The 6354-nt window shown below is 41.1% G+C and overlaps 1 protein-coding gene across 5 annotated transcripts in view; it reads left to right on the forward strand.

Moving 5' to 3' along the window:
• The window catches only part of Sik3 (SIK family kinase 3), a 260278-nt gene that overhangs the window by 174111 nt on the left and 79813 nt on the right, over window positions 1–6354 (forward strand). The window lies entirely within an intron of this gene.

Below are 6354 nucleotides of genomic sequence, written 5' to 3' on the forward strand. Positions count from 1 at the left end.
ACAGCCTGGTCTCCACAGTGAATTCAGGCCAGCTGTGACTACAGGGAGACCCTGTCTCCAAAAAAAAAAAAAAAAGAAAAGAAAAGAAAAGTAGCATTAGCATGAGCTCTATTAGAAAGAAAGGAAAGGGCAATATTTAAAATTCTATTATTTTGGTTGTTGACAAATCCATTGTAAATAATGGGGAATAAAATATAGAGTAGAAAAGAAAACTACTAAAATTGTGTATTGGGATTCATTTGAAAAAGCTGGTTTATGCCATTGCTGACATAGAACTTGCTCACTTGACAGGCCTAACTTTATGATAATTTAGGAAGACCAGACCCTAGAGTGGTTTTTTTCATTTCCTAAGCATAATATGTTTTATTAAAAGCTCCTTTATCTGCTAAGATGTAAAAAGGGGGGATTTAGGATTTCATAATATTTTTTTAAAAATTTTCTTCTCCTAGGGCATATGTAAATATATATGTCCAGATGTGCTGGATAGCTTTAGTGTCAACTTGACACACCTGACTTGAGGGAGCCTCAATTGGGGAATTGCCTTCATTGGGCTGGCCTGTGGCCATGTCCATGTGGCACCTTCTTGATAGTTGAGTGATGTGGGAGGGCCCAGCCCACTGTGGGTGGTACCACCCCTGGGCAGGTGGGCCTGTGTTGCATAAGAAAGCAGGCTGAGCAGGGGCCAGGGGAGCAAGCCAGTGAGCAGTGTTCCTCCATGGCCTGTGTTCCAGCTCCTGCCTCCAGGTTCCTGCCCTGAGTACCTCCTACCTTGGGCTTCCTGATGAACTGTAACCCAAGAGATGTAAGATAAATAAGCCCTTTCCTCCCCAAGTTGGTAGTGGTCAGAGTATTTTGTCAGAGCAATGAAGAAACAAACTAGGACAGAAATTGGTACCAGAAGTGGGGTATTGGTGTGACAGAGCTGACCTTAGTGTTTTAAGGAGGATTGTGGAAGCATATGGAACTTTGAGCTGGAAAAGCCATTGAGTGCTTAGAGTTTGTTGCTGTGGAGCTTGAACAGTTATGCTGAAAGAGTTGTGCACAATGGAGGCCTGGCTTGTGAAGGTTCAAAGGGAAACAGAGACTATCAGGGCTGTTTGTGTGATGTTTTGAATTGAGAATCTGTGGGTTCTGTTGGCTGGGGCTGAAGAATGAGCTGTGATTAAGCTAAGAGACCAGAACATGAAGTAAAACCTTTGCTTTATTGGGACAATTGATGCTGGTTAAGTAACAAGAGACCAGCATCATTGTGGTGAAATCTTCTTGAAGGTATTTCCTCAGGGTCAGCAAACAGTGGGGACCTGAACCTCTGTCTCTAGCTGGAAGCAGTGTTCCAGGCCTGTGTTCCAGCTCCTGCCTCCAGGTTCCTGCCCTGAGTTCCTACCTTGGGCTTCCTGATGAACTGTGACCTGGGCGATGTAAGATAAATAAGTCCTTGCCTCCCCAAGTTGGTAGTGGTCAGAGTGTTTTGTCACAGCAATGAAGAAACAAACTATGAGACCAGATTTTCTAAGACATCCATTAAATATGCTACTTAGCTAGTTTTACATAAATTCTTTTTTCTTTCAGTCTGGCAGTTTCACTAGTTTTACTAGTTTGTCCATCTAACGTTGCCTAAAATTTCTTTTCACTGTCTTAGTCTGCATGTAGTTGTTTTACTAAACCATCAGCATTTTGCCTGACAGATACAAGCCTACCACCTATTGATAAAAGAAAGTGAGTGCAGTCTGTATAGAAGCTATAAATAAGAAAATAAGGTATTTTCATTTTCTGGCAGTTTCCAGTGTTACATTGTATATTCCTTATCTCCTAGATAAAAGAGACAGCCTTTCATACCAAAAACTGAAGCATTGTTAGAATTCTATTGTCTTGAAAAGCCAAGAAGTCAAAAGCTGTTCTCAAGATTTCTGTCCCAGCAAGGCAGGAGTTGAGAGTTCAGGTCTATATCGTGATACAGGTCAGAGTACCTGAGCATGTGCCTGCCAGCTCTGGCTGCTTCTTTGGTGTAGATAAACCTGTTTCTTTTTACATCCCTGGAACGTCACCTAGTTCTGTTCTCACCTCAGATTGGCGGCTCCTGTCTTGTCTCGACTTCACAGCTTTGTCAGCTCTATGTAGGAGGTAGAAACGAAAGGTTTTCTTTTTCTTTTTTGGTTTGAGATCAAGCCCAGCACCTTCAGTCCTTCTGTTTCAGCCTCTCAAAGAGCTTTCTTTATTTTATCTAAAATCATGTTTTTCCTTTGTTTTGATATCTGTTGCATTTCCCCCCAAAGATCTCTTAAGTGCTGGCAGTTCTCATAGAGGTGGGTAATAATAGAAAGACACAGCAATTTAAACCCTCTTTGGTAATTGTTTTTTGTGACTTCAGTTAATGGTGATAAAACCTACCAGATCTCATAGAACTTAAAAAATGTAATGCATGGGAAACTATCCTAGCTCCTACTCCTAATTCTGCCCCCCCCCATTCTGTTTTACTGTATGGAAGCTTTGCATTGCATTGAATCAGACTGTCCTAGAAACCCCAGGACCACCTCTACATTTTAAAATCTTTAATTTAGCCACTTCCACAGAAAGTCTGTTTTAACCATGTAAATTCATACATTCACAAGTATGGGGATGGTTGGAACATAGAGGTTTTTGGAGGACCATTATTCAGGCCTACACAGGGTCATTCTAGGGACCCTAGGATTACTGACTAAGAAGGCCCTCTTTATATTTGTTTTATTCTGCATACATGAACCAAGATTTGTGTGTGTGTGTGTGTGTGTGTGTGTGTGTGTGTGTGTATTTTCATGTTTCCTTGGTTCGTGATTCTTAAATTTAAAACCGTTTTGATTAAGTTAAGGAAAATTTGGGGCTGGAGAGATGGCTTAGCAGTTAAGAGTACCAGCTACTCTTGCAGAGGACCTGGATTAGTTTCCCTGCACCCACATGGCAGCTAACAGTCAGCCGTAATTCCAGTTCTAGAGGATCAGATGCCCTCTTCTGGTCGCCACAGGCATTGCATACATGTGGTACACTTACATACAGGTAAAAGACTCATACACTAAAAAAATTAAAAAAATAAATAAATAAAGGGGCTGGAGGTATGGCTCAGAGGTAAGAGCACTGGCTGCTCTTTCAGAGGACCCAGGTTTGGTTCCCAGAACCCACATGGTGGCTCACAACCATCTGTAACTCCAGTTCCAGGGGATCCAATGCTCTTTTCTGACCTCTGTGGGCATTGTTTGACATGGGTGCACTTACATGCATATAGGCAATACACTCATGCACGTAAGATGAGACAAGATTAAATAAATAAATAATTTTAAGTTAAGGAAAATTCCTGTGTTCTTTAGTTCCTTCATGGAGAAACCAAGAAGAAGAGCAGAAGTCATTTATAATTGAAACTGGAAACTACTGAAATATCTAGAAAGGTGATTTTAAAAATGTTTTTCTTTATAAGTAGTTAAAACAAATTCAAGTAGTCGAAGTAAGAGTCTGTTCCTCTGGTGCATTGTTGTGGATTGCTAGGGAGTTGGGAGCCAGTCTTAGTCTCTCTGAGGGTTAATACATACATATACTTTGGCAAGTTTTAAAGTTCATTTTCAGTGTTGACATTTTTAATATTTGTTTTCAGGGCAAAACAAATAATAAATGGGGACTCTAGTTTTGTGGCCACAATACCTAAGGTTTATCTTTAAGTGATTGCCCTTGCATTCTTTCTTCTGCACGCCGTTAGTCCTCAGTTTCTTAGTCATTTCTTGAAGTTCATTCTTGCACATGTATTAGATAGAATTCTCATTCTCACCTACCACATCCTTCTTGAACTTAATGGGCCAGTGGGAGAAATGCTTCCTGTGGGAGTGAAGTAGAACATGACTAATTACAGGGGTAGGTTGACAGGATAAGGTCAGGCAGGTAATGAAATCAGCTTTAATTTTAAGTGTTAAAAGTAACTATTAAAGCCATGATCTTTTCAGTTGTCTTTTTTGATTAACTAAGCCTTTGGAGGAAATCACTGGGTATGCTGGGTTTGTTCCATTTGTTTGTGAAATCAGGCAGATCTTCAGCTCTAGATCACTCTGCCTCAGACTTTCAGGTAACTGGGGTTATAGACACATGCCAGCACCTCTGTCTGGAAAGAAAGATGTTTGTTTGTTTTATTTAAAATATTGGGGCTAGAGAGATGGCTCAGCAGTTAAGAACACTAGCTCTTCTTACAAAAAACCCCGCGTTCAAATCCCAGCATCCACATAGTGGCTAAGAACCATACTTACCTCCAGGACACCCTCTTCTGTCCTATGCAGGCAGTGCACAATACAGGTGTGCTTACACACATGTAGGCAATACACCCATACACATAAAGTAAAAGAATAAATAAAAAATTAAAAAAGATATTATTAATCCTCAGTAGGGGGTAGGGCACACACCTGTAATCTCAGCGACTAGGAGGTAGAGCCAGGAGGTTTGTGGGTTGGAGACCAGCCTAGGAAACTTAGGAAGACCCTGTCTCAAAAACATAAAAAAGGCTGGGAGTGTAGATTAGTGGTGGAATGCTTACATAGAACTTATGAGGCTGTGGATTCAATCCTTGGTATCACTAAACCTGTGTAGTCTTAGTTTTAAGCAACTCATCTTAAATCTTACCATATGTTACAGTGGCAACTTAATTGGGAATGAATAAAAATTCAAGTTAGGCAATGTAAGAAATTCATATTTACCTAGTTTTTTTTAAAAGACTGATTTTTCTGCTTACAGATTAAAAGACATGTACAGGAATAGTATATCTTATTTATCAAATTTAAAAGCTTTAATATAGTTGGAAATTTTGACATAATTTACACTGAAAAGCCTTATAAATATTGAAGTGTATACTCTTTTATTTATTTTTGTAATGTCTTTTTGTGACAGGGAGAGTCTCCCTGTAACACCAGCTGGTGTGGAACTCACAGTGATCCGCCTGCCTCTGCCTCTTGAGTGCTGGGATTAAAGGTGTGCACCACCACGCCTAGCTTGGAGTGTATACTCTTATTTTTTATTTTTTTGAGCAGTGGGACTGGAGATGGTCCCAATGGTTTGGGTTTTAAAAGCACCCAGCAGGCTGGTGAGATGGCTCAGTCGGTTAAGAATAATGGGGACTCTAGTTTTGTGGCCACAATACCTAAAGCTTCAAGCTTCAAGACCTGAGTTCCATCCTCAGTACCCGTATGATGGAAAAAAGAACCAAATCTGGAGAGTTGTCCTCTGACTTCTACACATGTGCAGTATGTGTCCCCCCATAAAACAAATAAATATAAAAGAAAAGCATATATCAGCTGGGAGTGGTGATTCACACCTATAATCACAACACTTGGGATGCAGAGCCAGGAGGATTGCCACAAGTTCAAGACCAGCCTGAGCTACTTAGTTAATTCCAAGTCAAGACTACAGAATGAGAGCTTGTCTTACACACACACACACACACACACACACACACACCAAAAAAAAAAAAAAATCACGTACACACACTACATAGATCAAACATTCTGTTCATTGTAAAAGATGATTACATTGTTCTGGTTTTGTTTATATTATTTAAGTTTTTGTATAAATTAATGTGGCAATTCGTGTTGAGTAGCTGATATTATAAAATTGTAGTTTCTCTAAGTGCATGTGCCAGTGCCAGCCACGGTAGAGAACATGTGCCCTCACTGTGAGGGTAGACTGCAATTATGGCTATTGTGTCAACCATCATTCGTACTTTCCAGTTTTTGTGTCTGTTAATTTTTGTTCTGCACCTTTTCTAGAGAGAAAGAAGCTATCCTAGTTTGCTTTCTGTCCTTATGGTAAAAACAACTCAAGAAGGAAAGGGTCTATTTGGCTTATACTTCCCAGCCACAGTCCATCATTGAGGGAACCGGGGCAGGAAGTCAAGCAGGAGCAGAGGCAGGCGCCATGGAGGACACTGCTTACTGACTTGCTTCCCCTGGCTTGCTCGGCTGCTTCTCTCTCTTAAGTCCAGGCCAGCCTGCTCAGGAATGGCACTGCCCACAGAAGGCTGGGCTTCCTACATTGAGTAATAATCAAGAAAACACCTCACAGACATGCCACGGGCAGATCTGCCATCTGGGACCTCAGTTGAGGTTTCCTTTTCCCAGGTGACTTCAGTTTGTCAGGTTGGCAAAACTAACCAGCACAGAAGCTGGGGAAATAGTTGTTTTCTTCCTGGTTTTAGAATTAAAAAGTCTTAATGGCAGTCTGATATGGAATTGGGGGGGGCGCTTTTGAGATAGGGTCTCCCTGTAGCCCTAGCTGGTCTGGAACTCACTATGTAGACCAGGCTAGCCTCAATCTCACAGAGATCTGCCTGCCTCCGCCTCCCGAAGGCTAGGA

The sequence above is a fragment of the Nannospalax galili genome, unplaced genomic scaffold (assembly GCF_000622305.1).
Source record: "Nannospalax galili isolate Female #2095 unplaced genomic scaffold, S.galili_v1.0 scaffold265, whole genome shotgun sequence".
In the NCBI taxonomy this organism is placed as follows: Eukaryota; Metazoa; Chordata; class Mammalia; order Rodentia; family Spalacidae; genus Nannospalax; species Nannospalax galili.